The sequence below is a fragment of the Amborella trichopoda genome, chromosome 1 (genome assembly GCF_054954075.1).
Source record: "Amborella trichopoda isolate Santa Cruz 75 chromosome 1, AtrichopodaSantaCruz75HAP2 v2.0, whole genome shotgun sequence".
Taxonomy (NCBI): Eukaryota; Viridiplantae; Streptophyta; class Magnoliopsida; order Amborellales; family Amborellaceae; genus Amborella; species Amborella trichopoda.
The window spans coordinates 27,887,539-27,910,119 of record NC_142336.1 but is presented as its reverse complement, the minus strand read 5'-3'; the positions used below and the strand labels follow the sequence as shown (position 1 = coordinate 27,910,119).

The window sequence follows — 22,581 nt, the reverse complement described above, 5'->3', positions numbered from 1 at the left end:
TGGGGTGTTGGTGTGAGACAGACCCACTGGGGACTGAAGGGGTAATCATGACTCCCTTTTTCTTTTGCATTCGTCAAACTCCACTAGGGATGTTGAGGGAATACACCTAGCGAAGGGGTGTGTCCATTTCACAGTTTAAAGTCATGCGTGTGGACTATTTGACTGTTTATCGTTTTACTATAGGGACGTGCGTTACAGTTTTAAGGTCTTGTAGCTTGAACCATGGCTATGCAATTTAAAGTCATGCAGCTAGGATCATACAGTTTAAAGTCATGCAACTAGACCTTCGTTATAGTTTAAGGCCATGTAGTTTGGACTATGCGGTTCAAGGTCGTGCAACTAGACCGTAGCTGTGTAGTTTAGGGTCATGCAGCCAAGACCATGGCTATGCAATTTAAGGTCATGCAGCACGGACCATGGCTATGCAGTTTAACGTCATGCAGCACGGACCACGACTATGAACTTTAGTGTCATGCAGCACGGACCACGGCTGTGTAGTTTAAGGTCATGCAGCACGGACCATGGCTGTGCAGTTTGAGATCATGCAGCAAAGACCATGATTGTGCAGTTTAAGGTCATGCAGCACGGACCACGGCTGTGCAGTTTAAGGTCATGCAGCATGGACCACAGCTGTGTAGTTTCAAGGCCATGCAGCATGGACCACGGTTGTGCAGTTTTAAGGTCATGCAGCACGAACCACGATTTCACAGTTTAAGGTCATGTAGCATGGACCATGTTATGAGGATAATGTGACTCCAGGCGAATAAAGTCATAATTAGAGACTTGACTTCCAGAGGAGTGAGGCTGGGGTGCAGGGAATGAACTTCCTGGGGATGCAGAACGAAGGTCCAGATGGGAGTGCCATGGCATGCGCACGGTGCTAAGTTCTGGATGGTGCCCATGGTGTTAGCCTCTTGATGAAGGGCACGCGGCGTTAGCCACTTGGTTAAGCGCACGACATTATGGCTCTTTGCGAAGGCACATGACGATGGCCCTTGACGAAGGCGCACGACGATAACATCTTACGCAGCACATGGCGATTACCTCTGGGTGAAGTGCACGGAGATAGCCTCTTACACAACTCACGATGATAACCCTTTCGGGTCTCGGGCTTGGCCTGCTCTGGCCTGATCTTATTACCATCAGAAGCTGGGGACTGGAGCGTCATTTCAAACTTGTGAGGGGCAGTTTGTGGCACTACTGAATATAAAAGGGGGAAAACCTCATTTTACTGTTTTACAGAAGGGTAAAACAATCGAAGAGAGTTTTAGAGTGAGAGAGAAAGAGAGCTAGAGCTTTCTTCAAGAGTTTCCCAACAAACAAGCCTTCGGGAGCTTTTCTGGTGAGCATCAACAGGTCGTGGGCCTTTGTAGTGTGCTTGAGGGCGTTTTTGAAAGGTGTCAAGGCTTTCCTAGGCAGGAAAGAGGGGCTTCTCAAGGGCTCACCGAGACCTTTCCAGTGAAGCTATAAGAATTGCAGTGGAGTTTTGCCTGAGTTGTGGATCTTTCCTGATAGTCCCATGGCTAAAGGGGAGGTTGCAGAGAAGTCAAGGGAGCTGACGGTCCTCTGGTTGTCAGAAGAAGAAGGAGAAGTAGCAGTGGATTCACCAAAAAACTCAGTGAGATTTCAGTGAGTTTGTGGTGAACTGTTGAAGTGCGAAAACAGGGAGCAGGGAAATTGGTAAGGTCTAGGGAAGCTTTTTGGGGCTTCTGGTTGTTTTTTGCCAACTCTGGTAACGAGCAGAAGGCGGGGAAGAGTTTTTTGGTGAAAAGGAGTGAGTTCCCGGCGAGAAGAGGAAGCGCAGGTGAGAACTTGAGGCGTCACAGGCCTGTAACTGTCGGGAAGGCGAAGGGTTGTGAGATGGCGAATGGTCTCTTTTCCGAATGCACGGCGACATGCCACGTCGCTATTGTCAGGCGGCGTGCCCAGATTTCACCGGCGATGCCTGCGAACAGCTGGAGCGCAGCAACATTAAGTGCTTTACTTTAGCAGACGACGATAACCCCTTGGTTGCGAGACAGCGATATTCCTCCTGGTCGCGAGACGACGATAATTTTTCTTTCAAGTTTTTATTTGGGCAGAGCCAGTGGTCGGTAGAAGCCTCTCAGTTAGATGTCTTCCCAACAGTCGGCCATGGCTTCGAAAGTTCCCAGAATGCAGGCTCTTCAAAAAAGGACCTTATTGTCATTGAGGACGAAGAGCCTCCCATTGCTGGGAACGAACCACATCCTTCATCTCAACCTGTTGTTTCTAGGGGTGAGGATGAGCTGATGCCTTTTTGCGACCTAATGGTAATGGGCAACGGGGTGATTTCTCTTGCAACCTTGAGAGAGGGACTTATGTTTCCTGCTCGAAGGTAACTTATCATAGGTGTAGCTTTTGCAGTCACCTCTTCCTCGGGGCAAGTTGTTCATCCTCTCATTTGGCGCACTCGTACTTGCTTTGTCATGTCACAAGCCAAGATGCCTTTCCTTGTACAGGTTACTAGGCTCAGTTGCCCTAATGTCTCCAAAGACAATGGGTGTGACCTTCTCATAGCCACTTATCAGCTTTTCAGCCAAGCTTCTTTCTTTGAGTTGATCGCTTTCCCGCATTGGATGAAGAGGTTGATGGACAACCTGATAGACTGTGACATCCCTCATGCAGACTTGTTAAAAAAGAAGGTGACTGAAGTGGCTCAACTAGCTAGGGCAGTTCTGGATTTAGAAGAATCAGCTTCTATTCGGAAATATCCCTCTGTCAGGCCTTTACTTAGATTCTTCCCTGGGTCCTTGACTGTTGCACATGTTACGGCGGTGCACCTGGGTAACCTTAAAACCAACTTTCTCATGCGACAATTCGTTCACTCGAATTTTGAGAGCTTTCCTCCAGAGGTTCCATTGATATCTAAAGAAATCGTATGTTTTGAAAATGAAGATGACATGGCGATTCTTGAGCGTAACATCAATGATTTGGAAGGCTTACTTGCTACAGCCCATGAGGTAGGAAGAGACCTGTTTTCACCTCAGCTAGTACGTGGAGAATACCCCCCTTTGGTTAGAAAGTTTTCCCTCCTCCAAGTAGCAGCTATGAAGGACGGCATCAAGTGGACACAACACGACGATTATAGGCTCAGTCTTGAGGCGTGAGTGAACATTCTCGTTTATAACTCTTTGTAAACAAATTCTTGGTATTGATAATGCTGACAATTGTATGAATTTTTGGACTTATGAATGAAATGTCACTCTTTTGCTTAGGGTGTTGTGCGACTCTTTTATTCTTCCTTCTATTTCTGCTTTACTACTTTCGCCCCTTGTTAGTGTGAGGCTAAAGAGAATATCCCACCCCTTGATTTGCCTTATTATAGCTTGTTGTGGCTTCAATGACCTCGAATGGGGGTGCAGCTGCTTCCTCACCTCTTAGTGTTTGATTGGACAGGGGTTCATAATTCATGGTTCTCATGATTTAGTGAGCCTATTCACTGTAAATACTCCAATCTCAGGGAGCCTTAGCTTCGATTCGAGGTGCATTGCTTTTAAGCTCATCATAAGTCTTAGTCTCAGGGACATACTCCTTCAAGTGTTTTGAAGCCACACACATAACCTCCAACTTATTCTGGAGGCTACGAACCTCGCTTCTCAGCTGTGCCATGGGGTCTTATTCTTGAGAGCCGGAGGACTGACTCTTGCCCACCTGTTCCTCTTCGGGAGCCTCTGAGAGATAAAAGACCTTCTCTTGGCTGCTGGTGATCCCCTGGTTCCAGGAGGGTAGAATTTAGAGTACCCTCCACGGTGGTTAGTGTGCCAATTCTACTTTTAAAAGAGTAATGGAGATATGCAAGACCTTTTACTGGTCCGACGTATAGATAAACCTCGGTGCTGAAAGGTCTACCTCCAAGGGTCAGTCTCTGGAGTTGCTTCTAGGTCCTTATTTTATTTTGGCAGATTAGAAGTAGAGGTAGAGGGGGAAGCTTTGACATTGGGAGATAGGCACCATGACCTCAGAGAGGTAACAAGGTATACTTGGGCAGATACGAGTCAAAGGGAGGGTTTTGCCTTACCTTTCCTCCTCTTTGAACATATCTATAATCATTTGTCCCAGATCTTCAGTGACATCGTGAGACGAGGGTCATGTCTCTCTCATAGGCTTCCAATCATTGTCCTTTGACTTTTCTGGTGCTGGAAGGTCTGTGAAATAATACTTAACGCCATCATAATGAGTTTCGGCTGCAGGGAACGGTCTTTTGTCAGCATAGACTGTGTGTTGTCTCCCATCTCGACTGTACATGAAGCATAGGGTGGAAGGCACCACCCCCTGATCATGAAGCCAAGGGCGACCGAGGAGGACAATGTAAGATGTATCGATGTCGATCACATGAAAATGAGCATAATCGTTGAGGTCACCGATCTTGAGACGAAGACGAACTATCCCAGCTAGCCTTTCTCCTGATTGGTTGAATCCTTACACACTGATGTAGATAGGAGTGAGGTCGTCAGATCCTAATCCCAATGGGCTGAGGATCCTTCTTGGGATCAGGTTGACTACTGACCCTCCATCAAGCATGATCCGGTTGATAGGCAGGCATGTAGTTCACCATTCACAAAGAGGGGTCGATTGTGGAATTTTCCTCCCAACTGAAGGTCGTCTTCGGAAAAGGAGATTGCCAACCTCAATAGGCTCCACTTCAATCTCGTATACCTCTGGGTTAGAAAGAGCTTGTACCAGGGCCATACAATAGTCTCTAGACAGCAGAAGGGCATCATAGATACTTAGAAGGGCTGAAAGCTTTCTCAAGTGCCCAATTACGTCATATTTCACTTTATCCTCTTTAGGTTTCTGCATTCTTGATTCCGTCACTGGTGTAGGTGGTAGGGTAGTCTTAGGAACAGGTTTTAGTTGAGTTTTGGTTTGTGACACTGGCTGACTTTGTTGTTCAGCCGGGGCGGTTTGGGTTGATGGGAAGGCAATAGGTATTTGTATTAGGGATGTAGAGGTTTGAGGTTGAGGATTAGGCAAAGGTGATGGATCAGGAAACTTAAGGACCTTGAGCTTTTGAGGTGTGGGTTGTAGCTTCTTCCCCGATCTTAGGTTCATTTGCCATGTGCTGGATGATACTTCCAAGATCTGCACCATGTGGGAGGCCTCTTTGAAAGAGGAGCTTGAGGGTAGCTTGGTCTTGGCTTGGGTTGACAGGGCGTCCGTGACTGTCAAGAATCCAGTTGTCTAGGCCAGCATCTTTCTTAGGCTCTTTTGTTGCAACCTGCTGAGGCTGGTGCCTCTGAGCTCTCCGTTTAGAGTGTCGAAGTCTGGGCACTGTCGAGCTGCACCTGTGGAAGAAATAGAAGAGGAAGGAGTAGAAAAAGAGTTAGAATGTTTCGGGCAGCTTTTTATGTCATCACTAGAATTGGACATATGCAGGGGGTATTTTAGGTCTTGCCCCAGTTTTAACCGTTGTGGGGTGCTTTTAGCGTCGTCACTCATATTGGACGACTCCCGAGCTGTTGATGACTCAGGGACGTCCGTCTGATTAGATGACAGAATAAGGCGAGCTGCGCCTGAGATGAAGTCTTGTAAGGTTGGCAGTGGAGGAAGGGGCCTGAGAAACTCTTCCTCGACTGGTGATTGAGGGAGACAATTCCTTTGGAGAGCAGACCTGGGTGCCCGTCTCCTTTTGGATCTTTGAGGAGGGGTTTGGTTCACCCTATCGGACTAATGAGTAGTCCTAGTTTGGTGGACTGCCTCACGCTTCAGGGATTTGAGCCTACTTCGCACATGGTAGACTTCCCAGGGTTGAGAGGTCGAGGGCTCTGAAGAGTCCAGCATATGCTCATAGAGGACTTGTAGTGGGGCTTCCTCTTGGACGGGAGTGACGGCTTGCAAGCGCTCTGGGAGAATGGCACAAATAATGTGGCCTTCCTGCACCTTTTGAACGACCATAACTTCGAACCTAGAGCATTCCTTCAGCTCGTGGCCCCATACTTGGTGATATGGGCACCAGAGGTTTTCTGTACCCTAGGCAAGGCGTTTAGGCTGCCTGGTGGGCTTGGGAGTGACAAGACCCTGTTGGAGCATCACCTTGAAGAGGGCCTGCAGAGGGTCTAGCTCAGCGCTACCTAGGGCTTGTGTCGGGAGTTCTTCTTGCGCTGGTGGAAAAGGGACTTGAGGGCGTCATTCTGGGTTACCATGAGCTTCCTGGCATTGTTGCATCTTCTTTGCCAAGAGTTCATGGAAGCCAGTGCATTCACTCACATCATGGCCTCGTATTAGGTGATACGAGCATCAGAGTTTCTCAATTCCTGTGGGCAGGAACTTGGGCTACCTTGTCGGCTTTGGCGTGATGTGTCCCTCTTCGAGCATTATGGAAAATAGTGCACGGAGGATGGCGGGTGCCCCATCATCTTCTTGTATTGTCACTATGTGAGAAGCCTTAGTTGTCCTGAACGCTTTCTTTAACTCTTCGAGGTTTATCTAACCCTTGTTAATAAGGGTTTCGATAGTTCGTTGAGCTTATAGCACTCCTGAGTTGGGTGGCCTACTTTCCTATGGTAGGTGCAATACCTCTTGTGTGTCTTCTGTCCAGCTTGTTCTAGAGTGCTGACCTCCAGCAGCTGGATCATGTTTTGCTCCAGTAGTAGTCGAAGCAGTGTAAGAGTCCACTCATTATCGAAGGGATACACCTTATTCTGGTGATGGGTCCAGAAGTCACTTCGCTTTATGTTTTTGGGAGGCTGGACCTTGTTGTAGGATTGTTGCTTGCCCCCGGCCTGAGGCATTTGTGTCTTAGAGAGGTCCAGGGTTTGAGGGGCAGCTTTGTTAGTGTCAGTCACAGTGACGACCGCACTGATCACTGCTTTTTGCTGGTCGTTCCGATTGTTGGAGCGGGAGTTCGAACCATAGGGTTGCTGACAAGATCTGCCATGGTTCTTGGACAGACACCCGATACGAACTGCTTTACAGATGAGCTCTGACATGGAGGGTGGATTGGAGGCCTTGACATGCAGGGCGATCTCGAGAAGCATGTTCCGTATGCAGGTCTGGACAACTTCTTTTTCAGTCATGGGAGTAGTATGAAAAGTTGCCAGCTCTCTCCATCTAGCGATGAACTTGTCAACTGACTCCCCAGGATCTTATGTCAAAGTGAGGAGCTCGATGGTTTTCATGTTCCTTTGGACTTTGTATAAGAATTGGTAAAACAACTGCTCCATTTCCTACCAGATGTGCACCGAGTTTGGAGGCAGCTGAGCATACCACTAGAAGGTTGGCCCTTTGAGGGTCTCGACGAACTAACGGAGGAGCAGTCGCCAGTCAGTTGCGGTCTCTCAACAAGCCGCTTGAAAGTGAGCAGTATGTTGGTACGGGGACGTAGTACCATTGAACAGGGGGAGCTTCACCTTTTAGTAGTTCGAGTGAAATGACACTTGGTAGATATACGAGGGGTACGGCTTCTGGTAGAGCGGTGCCTCTTGCATGCCTAGGACCTTGTTCTTGAGGCTATGGGCCATCATGGCATCTATGTCGGTCTAGGAAACCCCACGAGAAGGAGAGCTATCTTGGGAGAACAGTGGGGGAGCTTGCCTGGGAACTGTGTCTTCGTCAGACAGGGAATCGGTCTCATGGTGAGAAGAAGGGGACATGGAGGCTTCTAGACGTTCCATCTTTTCGAGGATGGATTGCATCATTACCTCGAACCTGTTCATCTGCTCTTCTTAAGTGTCATCCGGCTCGTTAATCACCATGACACTAATTGTTTCTTCTAGAAGGTCAGAGCTAGGTGGAGTAATGAACGGCTAGGGTTGGCAAGTCATGCGTGGTAAGTCAGTCTGCAGGGGCTTAGCATGCCCCAACTGGACTCGAGCCTTGTATGCCGACCTTGTGAGGACCGATACTTGACAGTCTTGGGACCGTGGCTTCTGAGCAGTGATCACCGAGCAATACTCTTGGATTTCCCTGGCCTCTGAGATCCACAGAGGGAAGAAAGGATTATGAGGCAGGAGATCACCAAAGGTGGTAACCTCAACTGCCTTGGGGGCTTCTTTTGGTCAAAATCTGTAGACCTTTCTTCTGCTTGCGACTGAGGCAGCTATGGACCCCACTCCAGAACCGAGCCTGAGGCTTTAACTGCCCCGCTTTTCTTGAGCAGACGAGGGCCATGTCTATTAGCTGAAGCAAAGAATGGGGTCCAAGGACCGAGGGCTCCTATCTGACATCAAGTTGTTACCCCAAATTCCTTTACGGCGCCCAGGTGCACGGCTGATCTGATGCTGGCTCAAGATGGTACTCTTAGGGAAGACCTTTGAGTACCAGCTCTCGAGGTGCTTGCCTGGAGAGAGGAGTGATAAAAGAAGGAGTTGGTTCATGACTCTACCTGAGTCAGGGTCGGGACAGAACCTGCAAAGTCGGTGCGTGCGCACCTTTAGGGTTGGTTGTCCGAGTCAGCCCGGGTTTGCTCAACTGGTTCGACCTTAGGAGGTCGAGACCCACGAGCTTGTGTCTGTGAGGGACCGGGTAGAAGCCCATTTCTCACAAGGTGAAGCTATGTGTGGTGAGAGGGAGGACAAAGTGGTCGACCCTCATGTGCTCGAGCTGATGATGAACTGACGTTGCCCCGAGCTGTGGGATGCATAGCGCACGCAAGGTTTGGCCCGAGAAGGCCTAGCCTTGAACACGAGTTTAAGGCAGCATGAAGGTTGCCCCGAGGTGTGGCTCGAGTGGTTGGACCACGAGCTCTTAGGTGTGTGCGTGGGATGGAGACTCCAGGATTTCTACCCCCGTGTGCCGAGCCTCCAGGTGTAGAGGTTCGGGGTAGTGAAGGAGTTTGAGGGGTAGCCTTGCGGCAACCCTCATAAGCGATCAATTTGATTGCCTTTTGCGAGAGTGGATAGGGCAGCCTTCCGACGTACCCCAGCAATATGAATGGCAAGGGACTTGTCAGTAGCAGAGTGTGTACTGTGTGCGGTAGCAGATGTGCTACCAATGCAAGGGGGCTTGATGGAGGGTCCACCAAGGCGAGGAAGCAGGGAGTCAAGGACCTTTAAGTCCCTTCTCGCACCAACCCTGGAAAGAACCTAAGAGTCGGACTGTGAGTCCCGACTCAAGACGAGTGTAGGGAATGAGGCTTGAGCGGTTTGCTTCCCTGGGACAGCTGCAAGTGCGGGGATAAGAAATTCCTCGACTCGGATGCACGGGTTGAATAACCCAGGTGCCATAGAAAGTAGTGCAGAAAGTAAAAGATGATATTGATCAAACAAGAGCGAACCGACGAACGGGTAATAAGTCCTTAGTGGAGTCGCCAAGCTGGTTAGGTGCATCGATCTTGTCCTTCGGATCTAGATGATTTGGCGACATGTATATCGGGTTTCTAGTGAACCCTCTCAGGAACCTTGCTGAAGAGCAAGGGCAGGTATACCAACCAATGAGAGAGGAATTTAAAGTGGGTTCGAGACTTACTTGAGCTGGCTCATGTGGACTCCCTCTTATATCACGAAGAAAGCCCCCTAGTTGCTTTAGCTGGTTTGGAATCGCCTCCCTTGACCTGATCACCTTGTTTTCTGCACAACACTACTATGGTTAATTTGCAAGAGAAGTAGGCCGAAATGCCCACCCTTGTCTTAGGGCAACACACATTTGCATGACTAAGAATGTGAGAAGTTAGAGTGATGAAGTGAAAATTTCAAATAAAGATAGAAAAGAGAAGAGAACTTGATGAAGAGGCGAGACTAGCGTGACAGCTGGAAAGTTACCGACTCGGAGTGGTAGCACGATAGGCATGGTACTTGGGACCAACGCGACGGCAATACTACCCGAAACCGAGGCCGATAAGACTGTCCACTTTTGATGTGGAAGCAAGACGGACATGGTACTCAAGACCAGCGCGACGGCAATACTGCTTGACAATCAGACCGCTATGGCAGTGCTAGGCCAAGTCTACTCTCAATCAAGTGAGAAGAGAAAAGAAAGAAGAGAAGAAAAGGAAAGAGAGAGAAAGAGAGAGACAGTGGAGGGAGGAAGAATCCAGACGACATCACGAGAAGACACCGCCTCCCTCTTGGGCGGTGATGGCTTTTGGTGAGGCTCATGGCGATAACTCCCCGTGAAGCACATGGTGCTAGACGTGGGACACAAGAGAAACTCGCTGACAGTAAGAAGCATTGCTGTTGGCAAAACATGAAGGCCACACGTCTCTTGCAGATGGCGATAGCTTCTGGCAAGGTGCACATTAATAAGTGTGGGGCACAAGGGAAGCTTGCGCACGGTGATAGACACAGAGAGGCGTGGAAGGAGCCTCCGCACGATGATGGGCACCTAGTGAACGGAACAAGCCTGCACACGGCGATAGTGGGCGCAAAAGAGAAGCTCGTGGATGGCGATGAGTATTATCGCGACCCTTCGCGGATGGCGATGGACATTGCCACGTGCAATAGTTAAGCGGCAGGGTGAAACCCCATGGATGGCAATAAGCTTCGCTTCCCACGTTCCTCGCTGGGATGTCGAGGGCACACCTGCGGACAGCGATGAGCAGCGCCGTCTGCAAATCTCACCGAGAGATGGAGATGCACAAACAGAAGAGGAAAAGGAGCTTGCGCATGACACTGTCATTGCTATGTGTGACCAGTGGAATTACAAGAAAAAGAAAAAGGAAAGAAAGAGGCATGCACGGCACTCCCACTGTCGTGCGTGGCCTCTGAGGGAGGCTCAGATGAAGAAGAAGAAGAAAAGAAAAGATGAGAGAGAAAATTTACCTTGAGCCTAAGGGTACTGGTCCAAACGTTTCTCTCTCCTTAATCTCTCTCTCCAAATGTGACCCAACAAGGAGAAGAAAGAGAAACTTTATTAAGTAAAAACTCTCTTTTTTTAGGGGTTCAAGCCTTTTTGCGTACAATGATGGTACGTGGTACATATAGAATTGTGTCCAAACATGGGTGGGTGATCAAAATTAAATCTAATTGCTAGAAATTAAGATTTAAGTGAATTAAAAAATAGAAAATAGGGTGCAAAATGATAGATTTGCCCCTTTCTACTAAGTTGTGGAATTTCAAGACAGTCCCTGTGATGACCTAGAATGTGTATGATTTTTCATGGATGATCCGGGTTTGTTCTTATACCTGTTTGATTAAAAGATGATTGTTTTCTTGTAGGGCTCGGTATGGCGATCGATTTGATACCAATTTCAAGTCATGGATCATGTTTTTAGGGCACGATCATGTAAGTTGAAATTTGAATGAATCTTGAAACTTTGGATCGATTGTGTGCTTGCTCCTTGATGTTTTTCTGTGATTTCTTCACTGGAACACACTGAACAGGGCATCACGATCGCGGTGAAACAAACGCAGCTCGATTTCGTGCCTGGACGAAGATTTTGCAACTTTGAAGTTTTGGCTGGAATCTGGAATTCCGGTGACGGAATTTGCATTTACTTCGTCGGCTTCGTGTACGGAATCCGACCGTTCATCGTATACAGGGTTCGGACTAGAGAGAGCCCTAAACCTTATGCAATCAATGGGATCAGTTTCACATCGATCGAGCTCTTGAACGACGTGATTTGACAGCTCGAGCGAGGCACGATGCTGTTGATTTTTCTACACTTTCTTCACGAATCAACAACTTATTTATAGCTTTCCTTCGTGCTCGGGCGTCGTCGCGGGCCGTGCAACATATCGAAATGGTCATCTCAACGAGACGAACATTTTAAATCAAGTTTGAGCACAATTTGATCTCGTAAGTCACTATTCGTGACTGTCCCTTTAATGGAGTTTAGTTGTCGCACGGGAATAGCCTGCGACTCTTCCTGTTTGACTCTTTCACCTATAACTTCTTCCTAAAATATCTATTCAAGTTGAAATTTGACCCCTGAGTGTTTTCAGCCATGCAGGATCCAATGGCGATGGTCCCATAGAAAATTGAGACACAAAAAATATAGCTCTAGTTTCAGGGTCTGTTTTAGGCTGCTTAGGCTATTTCTGCTAAAATTGTTTCTCAGTCTGCGCTGCCTTAGACATGTTAAAATGCGACGAAACTTGGCAGGAGAATTTTGAAAGTCTTTATGCAGATCTTGACCAGTTCTGGGGCTATTCTGAGACTGTTAAAATTTCTACTATTTGTCAAGCTTTATTGACCGGGGGACCGAGGTGCTGAAAAATGTCTTTAAACACAGACGAAGAAGAAGAGTGAGAAGAAGAGAAAGAAGAAGAAAGAAAGGAAGAGAAGGGAGAGAAAGATTTACCTTGAGCCTAAGGGTATCGATCCGAAATTTTCTCTCTCCAGCCTCTCTCTCTCTCTCAGAACGTAACCCAACAATAAGAAAAAGAGAAAATTTTGTTGAACAAAATTCTCTTTGGCAAAGGGTCTTCGTACAATAGTAGTATGTGGTATATATAGAGTTTTGCCCAAACATGGTGGATGATCAAAATTAAACCTAATTGCTGAAAATTAAGATTTAATTGAATTAAATAAAATAGAAAAATAGGGTGCAAAATGATAGATTTGCCCCTTCCTAACAATTCGTGGAATTCTAAAACAGTCCTTGTTGCTACTCTAGAACTTGTGTGATCTTTCATGGATGATCTGGAGTTGTTCTGATGCCCGTTTGATCGAATGATGATTATTTTCTTGTAGGGCTCAGTATGGCGATCGATTTAATACCAACTTTTAGCTATGGATCGTGTTTTTAGGCCACGATCATGTGACTTGAATTTTAGATAAATCTTACAAACTTCATATTGATAGTGTGGTTGTTTCTTGATGTTTTTCTGTGATTTCTTTGCTGGATGACACTGAGCATGCCGCTATGATTGCGTGGTAACAAACGCAACTCGATTTCATGTCCGAATGAGAATTTTGCAACATTCGAGTTTTGATCGGATCTGGAATTCCGGCATCGAAATTTTCAGTGACTTCATCGACTTGATGTGAGAAATCCGACGCTTCATCATGCATGAGGTTCGGATCGGTGATAGCCATGGGCCTTAGGCACGCGGTGCAACTGGTTTACGTCGATCGGGTTTGCGAGTGTCATGATCCAGCCACTCGAGTGAGGAGTGTTGCTGCTGATTTTTCTACAACTTTATTCACGGATCAACAACTTCTCTCTAGCTTTTCTCAGTGCTCGGGCGTCGTCACAGGGCATGCCACATATCGAAACGCTCGTCTCAATGAGACGAACACTCTCCAAGAAGTTTAAGTGCGATCCGATATCGTACAAGGGAGATATAAGCCTTAAAAATCATTGTTCGTGACTATCCTTTTAATGGATTTTTAGTTGCAAGGTGGCCTCACGGGAATAGCATGCGGCTCCTCTTGTTTTACTCGTTTGCCAATAACTTCTTCTTGGAAGGTCCGTTTAAGATGAAATTTGACCCCGTGAGGTTTTCAACCATGTCGGATATAATGACGGTAGACCCACAACAGTTTAACACATCGAAAATATAGTTCTAGTATAGAGGTCCGTTTCAGGGTGCTTGAGGCTGATTCTGCGAAAACTATTTTTCAGTCTGCATTGCCTTAGACATGTCGAAATGCGACGAAACTTGGCATGAGACTTTCGAGATTCCTTATGAAGATCTTGATCAGTTTTGGGGCTATTATGAGACTGTCAGAATTACCACTATTCGATAGCCTTTATTGACTGGCTTCTCTTTTATTCCACATCGGGGACCCATGGTGATGAAAATAATCTTCCAACACCAAGAAATGTCCGAAGACTGCGGATGAAAAATTGAATATGGCTACGATGTCATACACAAGTGTTGTGGGAAGCCTAATGTTTGCCATGGTGTGCACTCGACCGGACATAGCATATTCGGTTGGTGTCATGAGTCGCTTTATGGAAACTCCTAGAAAAGCTCATTGGAAAGGTGCAAAATGGGTGCTTCATTATTTGAAAGGCACGAGTGATTTTTCCATGACATTTAGCAAAGGCTCGAGACACATCCAACGGTAAGTTTGGGTTACACAATTCTTCTTGTTTTGAATTCCTCTCTCTCTCTCTCTAAAAGGGACTAGGACTTCCTTGGGTTATGTTGAGAAAGGAAAGGAGGTGAAGAGGGATTTTCTGGTCCCATTTTGGGATATGTTCTTGGGTCATCCGAAGTGAAGCGGGTAAATCGTGATTTTGAATTATCATAAGAAGGTATTCTTGGTGATGTTTTTTTCATCAATTTTTTCTTTTTGAGGTAATATTGTATCTCCTTGTAAATTTCTCTTTTGATAGTGGAATACTTGCTGGCTTGCCCGTGGATGTAGCTTAACGGGGTGAACCACGTTAAATTCCTGTTGTGGTTTGTCTCTCTAATTTTTTCTCATGAATATGTTTCCATCTCTAATTTATTTTATTAAATTGTTACACAAGATCCTTGAGCTTATTATTCAATTATCGATTTTACATATTTGGTATTGAATGTGTGATATTCGGTGATCCATAAAATTAAGGTTTCGAGTATTCGGATCTTCAACATAAATCAACGAGAGATGAACCATTGGTGATAAATTTGAGAGGATTTGGTGAAGAAAGGAGGGAGAAATCAAATTTCTAACTTTTGGTTTTGTTAAAAAAAAAAAAGAAGAAGAAGTAAGGCCCTCTATTTTGGGTCAGATTTGGACCAATCCTTAGGTTCTACTTCAAAATGCAGAAACCGACAGAGACTTTTTGTCTGATTTTTTAAACCATGTTTGGTTCGATTTTTGAAACCATGCTTCACAGTTAGATCACCATTAGAACCTGCAGCCGTTAGTTTCAATATTGTAGATTATTCGATGATATCTGCTGTAACGGACATGGTTAGTATGATATGACAGAATAGAGATAAAGCATATTTTGATAGTTTTTTTAATACAGGTTAAAATTTTTATTTTTAAATCCAAGATTTAAAAAAAGGGATCGGAGACCGGGATTGTTTATCCCAAAATCTTGTTAGATTGTGGATCGATGTGTTAGATAAGAGAATCGGTCGAATCGGCAAGTTTCATCTCAATTTGCTTTTTAAAAAAATCACTATAAATTTAGTTTCTAAAAGAAATTAGGAGTGGTGTGTTATGTACTTTTATAACTTTATAAAAATAGGTGAATGCTAAGACGTTGTTTTCCTATCTGGATATCTGCATATATAATATTATAATATTACATCAAAATTATTTAAAAATATTAGAAAATACTTTCATATTATAAGATTAAAAAATAATTTCTTATATAAAATGAAATTAGTATCACATTGAAGTAACAAACATTTGTTAATTCGTTTTACTCATCTAAAATTATCACAATCTAACTAACTATAATAATATATACTGAAATTGAAATTGTTGGTTTATATTTTATAATTATTTGACTATACAAATAAGAACAAATCTAAAATGTCTCATAATATTATCTAATTTATAAAAAAAGTAAACCTAATTTAACACTATAAGGAAAAATAACATTACATAATCTAAAATGTCCTATAAATTATAAGTTATATTAATTTTTGTAAATTTATTATATTTAATTCCTTTTTTATAATTATAAACTTAATTATATGCACTATAGTTTTTTATATAAAAAATAAAAATCACTATAATTAATCTAATAAATAAATAAATTTTATGTTGTAGATCATTTCATTTTATAGAATAAATGATTAACTTATATCTCATAAGATACCTTTTATAAGGTTTGAAAGAGAAATAGATAGAGCGCGAGAGTGCCTGCCACCAATCCCATGTGAAAGATTTCATAAGAGAAAAGCTTGTATATAAACTTGGGAAAATTGCATAAACCCGCAAAAATAGACTTTCTAAACACTTAATGCTCACCTTAATTTTTATTAGCATATTTTTTACCAAAATCAAGTTTTATAGCAAATACCCCCTAATACAAAGAGTTCATTTATTTTTGACGAAAATACCTTTCCCATACCTTCTTGTACATAACAAATCATTTTTGGATCCCAATAAAAGGACATGTCAGACCGCAGTATATTGTCTGATCCATCCATTCTGCAGGACCGGAACTGTACACTGTCAAGGCGCTTATTCCAGACACAATTTTGCCAAACCGTAGCTCACAAACGCTGGACCGCTCATTAATCCAAACAAATGTCGGGCCGCACTTGTAAAACACCGAAACGCCCATTACTTCAGTAACATGGGCGCCGGACAGTCACTTCAAACCATCAGACTGCCCATTACTCCACTAACATAATCCTCGAACAGCCCATTCCAATAACATAAGTGGTTAGGTGCCTCGATCTTGCCCTCCGGGTCTCATTGACCTGGTGGCGTGGTTCCAAGTTCAAGATGATCCGGGACTTGAGATTGCTCTCTCGAGAACCACGTAAAGAATGCGTGGGCAGGACTACCAACTGGTGAGAGAGGATTAAGGTGTGAGGCAAGACTTACCCCACGTGGGTCTGTGACACGCTCGAGCTAGCTCCTCTTATATCACGTTGGAATGTCCCCCTGGCCTGCGGCCGGTTTGGAATCGCTTCCCTTGACCTGTTTCTCCTTTTCTACAAATACACACACATAAAAAATACAGAGGTGTGAGTCATAGGACCCTGCCTTACTATAAAGAGATAAAACAAGTGAAAATGAGAGAAGAAGTTTGACCAGGTGACTAGGTTGGCACAGTGGCTAGACTAGTGCGGTGATTGACTTGGCGTGATAGCAAGACGGGCACGGTAACTCAGACCAACACGGCGGCAATACTACTCGACGACATAATCAACACCAACCAGCCTGGCACAATGGCTAGTCTAACATGGTTGCAAGATGGGCACAGTAACTCAGACTGGTACAGCGGCAACAGTGCTCGACGATAGAACTGATACGACGGCTAGTCAGACGCGGCAGCAAGACGGGCATGATAACTCGGATCGGCACGGCCGCAATACTGCTCGATGATAAGACTGGCACGAAGGCTCAAGTCTCAGCCTGCCCTCTGGTCAAACAAACACAGGAAGTGAAGACTAGCTCGATTCTCTCTAGGTCTTCAAAAAGAGACGAAAGTGAAAATAAAAGTGATGGTGAAATAACATTGATAGAGAATGAGATGAAATGAAAATGAAATAGATGAATTAAAATAAAATTAGAAAATGGAATTAGGATTAAAAAAAATGAAGTGAAATAAAATAAATAAAATGAAATGGAGTAAAATAAAATAAAATGAATGGATGAAAATAAGATGAGATAATAAAATAAATAAGTAAAATAGAGTAAGGTATAGTGGGATAAAATAAGTGAAATAAAATAAAATAGAATAAGGGAAAATAAATTAAAATGAATGAGGTAAATAAAATAAAGTGAGGGAACAACAAGAGGGAGTGGAATAAAAGCAAATAGCATGAAATAAGCGAAGGGTAAATGAGGAATAAAGAAAAAGGGCAGGGCTCGTTATTGGATTGTTTGGGTATTACGCGAATAGAAGAGGATAACATTGGATAAGAGAAAAAGGAATAAATTTAGTTTAGAGAGAGAGAGAGAGAGAGAGAGAGTTTTTGTTGGATTGCTTTGTTTGAACGAGAGGGTATACAGAGTTAACTAAAGAAAAGGGTAAGGTTGCTTAAGAGAGAGAAGGGGACTTGAGGTTGGATGATGTGAAGAGAGGTGAACGAAATCAACGAAAACTTAAAACGAAAAGAAAGAGACGAAAACAAAAAAGAAAAGCGGACGTTTAGTTTTGTGGGTTTTTAGAGAGAGAGAAAACAGAGGTTTGCAGAGAGGAGCACGGGGAAGAAATCGAGAGGGGCTGGAGAGCGAAAGAGGCGGAGGTGGCTTAGCAAGATTGGAGCTTGGTCGTAGGAAGCAAAGAAAAGGTGGGCGAGTGGTTGTAGATGGGTGGAGCAGAGTGGCGGAGATGGAGGTGGATGCAGCAGGGTGGAGGAAATGGAGGTGAGAAAGTTGCAGGTGGTGGGCAAGAGAGGTGGTGGCTCAAGTCGCCACCTGGTTCTAGTGATGAAAGGAGTTGGAGGTGGCTGAGAGCAGGGGAGCGACTGTGTGTACAGCAGAGGATTAGAGAGAAAACAATGGCTGGTGGTAGTGAGATGATTGAGAGCAGAGCAGTGACAGTGAAAGATGGTGCAGAAAGTCGCTTGGTGGTGGGTTGTGATGAAGTAGAGGCACACGACTGTGGAGTTGCTCGGCAGTGAAAGTCGCGGTCGGGAGCGCTTGGCAATGGAGGTCGTGCTCAGCAGAGGTATGAAGGTAGTGGAGGCAGCAACAATGAGGAATGGGAATTGCAAAGGATGTGAGACGATAACAGGGAGAGAGCAGGATAGCTGAGAAGAAAGGGAGATGATGGGTTGCTGGTTGGAAGAGGAGAGGTAGAGAAGATGGTGGAGGGTTGGCCGCAGCTAATGACGGCTTTTGAGGGAGAAGCAAAGGTGGTTGAGAGTGTAGTTTTAAGAGAGATGGCGAAAACTGGCTGCTGCTGGTCCGAGATAGAGGGGGCTGAGGCGCAGCTGAATGGGAAGGAGGTGATGGCAGCCGAGTGCAGGAGAGTTGGTCACAGGCGATAATAGGGTTGGTTGCACAAGCGGCAGTAAGGTGGGTTGCACAATCGGGGTTTAGGTGGGTGTTTCACGCACGGCGTTAGGGTGAAGTTCACGCTTGGTGATGGGGGTTCTTTTACGCACGGCGATGGGTTGTGGAATTCACACACGCCTACGAGAAGAAAAGTTTTGGGATATGGTGGTCGCGCAAAATTAGGGAGCGTGAGAGAGAAAAAAGGGGCATGAGGTTGCACAATAGGGGCAATGTGAAGGTACACAAGAGAAGAAGTGAAAGAGAGGTAGACATGAGGGACTACCACAGAAAGAAAGAGGAAGTGGACCTGAGGGTGCACAAGGAGCAGGTAAATATGATGGGGTAAAAGAATAAGAAAAGAGCGAAATTGTGATCATGCTGGACCACAAGGAGGGAGAGGAAAAAATCATGGTCGTTAGGGATCTAAAGAAGAGGGAAGAAGAGGGTCGTGGTTATACGAGACACTAAGGGAAGGAAAAGAAGAAGAAGAGACAGAGAAAGAGTGAAACACGGATGGGAGAACGAAAGATAAGAGAGAGAAAAAGAGAGAGGAGAGAGAAAGAAAGAGAAAGAGAAGAGAGAAGATAGAGAAAGAGGAAAGAAAAAAGTGGGAAAGAGACGAGAGAGGAGAGAGAAATAAAGAGAGAGAAAGAGAGAAGAGAAAAAAAGAGAGAAGAGAAAGAATTATCTTAAGCCTAAGGGTACCGATCCAATAATTTCTCCCTCCTTCATCTCTCCCCACAAAAGTGATCCACAATGAACAAAGATGGCAATTTTATTAAGCCAAAAGTAGGGGTCCTTTGTACAATGATATCACATGATATATATAGACTTTTGCCTAAAATGGGTGGATTAATCAAAATCTATCATAATTGTTGAATATTACAATTTAATTGAAATAAAATAAAATTTAAAAATAGGTACAAAATGATTGTTTTACCCCTGCTCAACAATACATGGAATTTCAAAATAGTCTCAGCTACTGTCTAGAACGTACGTGATCTTCCATGGCAGATTCGGGGTTGCTCTGACGCTTGTTTCACCTAAAGATGATTACTTTCTCATTGGGCTTGGCATGACGATCAATTAGTACCAACATCGACCTATAGATCACGTTTTTATGCCACGATTATGCGACTCGAAATTTGCATGAATCTTGAAAACTTCAGATCGATAGTGTGCTCGTTTCTTGATTTTTTTTTTTTTTTTTAGCTGAATTGCACTAAGCATGTTGTCACAATCGCGTTGCAACAAACGCATCTCGATTTCGTACTTGGACAAATATTTTGCCATCTTGGGTTTTTGCTGGATCTTAAATTCCGGTGGTCGGAATCTGCGGCAACTTCGACTCCTTCGTGTATAAAATCTGACCGTCCATCACGCTCGAGGTTCGGCCCAGATGTAGCCTTGGATCTCACTCATGCAATGGAACTGGTATAGCGTTGATCCAGTATGCGAACGTCATGATTTGGCCACTCAAGCGAGGCGCGTTGCTGTTGAATTTTCTACAACTGTCTTCACGAATCGCCAATTTCTTTCTAGTTTTTCTCCCTACTCAGGCATCGCCACAGGTCATGCCATATACCAATACGCTCGTCTTGACGAGACGAACATGCTCACAAAATTTAAGCATGACCCGACTCAAGACGAGTGAGATACGAGTCTTCAAAGTTGCTGCTTGTGACTATACAAATCAGTTTCCTTTAATGAAGATTGGTGAAGGGAGGCCGCATGGGAATAACATGCGACTTATCCATTTTTAATGTTTCACCCATAACTTTGTCCTGGAACGCCTGTTTAAGCCGAGACTTGACCCTTAAAAGTTTTCAACTGCGCCGGATCCAATGGCAGTATTCTCATAGCTGTTTGACATATCGAAAATAGAGCTCTAGTTATGGGGTCCGTTTCAAGGTGCTAAAGGCTGATTTTTCCAAAATTGTTTCTTTGTATGCACTGCCTTCGACATGTCGGATTGCGACGAAACTTGGAAGGTGGGTTTTTGAAGTGCTTAAGAATACTTTCACCCATTCTGGGGCAATTCTAAGACTGTCAAGAATTCCACTATATTTCAGGGCTTTATTGAATGGCTTCTCTTTTATTCCATATTGGGAACCCCAGGTGCTGAAAAATGTGTTCAAACAGCTTGCCCCACCGAATGTTGTACTTCGAGAGAAGCGAGAAGGGCAACATTCTGAAAATTTCATCAACTATATTACTTTTTTCTTCCAAGCCACAGGTGCTCGAATGCCTCAATCTCACCCCCCCGGATATAGATGATCGAGTGACACTTGTCTCGGGTTCGAAAGACTCGGGACCTGAGACCACTCTCTCGGGAACCTTGTTCACAGAACAAAGGTCGATGCCCAACTGGTGAGAGAGGAATTTTACTCATGAGGAGGGGACCAACCTCACTCGGATCCGTGACTTACTTGAGCTGATTCGTGCAAGCTCCCTCTTAGAACATGATGAAAAACCCCCCAACTGCTTCAACTAGTTCGGGCTTGCCTCCCTTGATCTGCAATCTCCTTGTTTTCTGCAAAGCACTAACATGGTTAATTTGCAAGACAAGTGGGTCGAGTGACCCACCCTTATCTTGGGGCGAACATGCACAGATGTGCACATTCAGATGGCAGAGAAGATGAGAAGTTAGGGTGATAAAGAAGAGAATTTGAATACGGAGGAGAAAGGAAAATAAGACCTGACAAGAGAACGAGACTAGCATGATAGTTAGACCAGTATAGTGACCGACTTGACGTGGTAGCAAGAGGGGTACGGTAATTCAGATAGGCATGACGACAATACTACTTGGAACCAAGGTTGATATGACTGTCCTAATCTGATGTGGTAGCAAGACGGGCATGGTACTCTGGACCAGCACGACGGCAATACTGTTTGACAGCCAGACTGCTATAAAAGTACTAAACTGAGTATATTCCTTAGTCAAGAAAGAATGGAAGAAGAAAGGACAAAAGAAGAGAGCGGAGAGAAGATGTGAGACGAAGGAGTACGAAGGTCCCGGCGGCGTTAAGCATTGCCGCCCACAGCCAGGAAGTAACAGTTCCTTGGCCCCTAAACGACACTAGACACTACTGCTCGCGACGGAAGGGTGAGCAGTGAACGGTAGACGGCGCTGGCCCTCACCGTCGGTGACATGGGAAGACAACAACGACCCTTCACGGGTGGCGATAGGTATCGCTGTCTGTGATGGGCACAGAGTACAAAAGAGAGGCCTACGGACGACGGTAAACATCGCCACGACCCTTCACTGGTGGCCATAAGCATCGCCGTCTGCGATAGACGCGAAGCACGGGTGAAACCCCTGTGGGTGGCGGTAAGCACCGCCGTCTGCAATGGGCGCATAGCACGGGTAAAACCCCTGAGGGCGGCGATAAGCATCATCATCTGCGATAGGTGCGGGGTAACGAAGACATGTCCACGGACAGTGGTGACTATCGTTGTCTGCCCTTGCACAGGACGCCGAAGACACATCTGCAAACGACGATGAGCAGCGTCGTCAGCGATCCGCGAGAAGAAAGAGAGATGGTTCGCAGTCGACGAGGCCTATCGCCGCTCGTGACACCCATCCTAGAATCGAAACAAGATCTCGACCTGCTGCTTGAGCACAGCCCGGCTCACCATGCGCTCCTTCAGACGACATTACGCACAACAACGACAAAAGCCGTATGCTAACCATGTTGAGGAAAAGAGACGAAGAAGAGAGAAGGAAAGAGAAAGAAGTTTGTACATGGCGCTGTCATCGCCATGCACGACCAGCGAAACCACAAGAGGGCGAAGAAGGAAAGAGGCATGCATGGCACTGCCACTGTCGTGCATGGCCTCTAAGAAAGAGTCACCAGAGAAGAAGAAGACAGACTAAGAAAAAGAAAAAGAAGAAGAGAGAGAAGAAGAGAAAAAGAAAACCAAAGAGAGAGAAGAAGGGAAGGGAGAGAAAATACCTCGAAGATAGGAGGGGTACTGCTCTAAACTTTCTCTCTCCTCTCTCTCTCTAAGACACGCTCAAGAGAACTCAAGAAGAATGCCTTAATTTTTATTGATCAAAAGTTGAATCCTCGTACAATTATTTTTCCAGCCCCTTTCTCAATGAGA

The 22,581-nt window shown here is 45.1% G+C and overlaps 1 long non-coding RNA gene across 1 annotated transcript; it reads right to left on the bottom strand.

The window, feature by feature from the left end:
• Positions 1-15,758: 15,758 nt before the first annotated feature.
• LOC148783766 (uncharacterized) lies at positions 15,759-18,547 on the bottom strand. The gene is made up of 2 exons (XR_016044529.1): positions 16,561-18,547; positions 15,759-16,460 (listed from the first exon to the last, which is right to left on the bottom strand). It is a non-coding gene; the product is annotated as an uncharacterized LOC148783766 (long non-coding RNA).
• Positions 18,548-22,581: the final 4,034 nt, after the last annotated feature.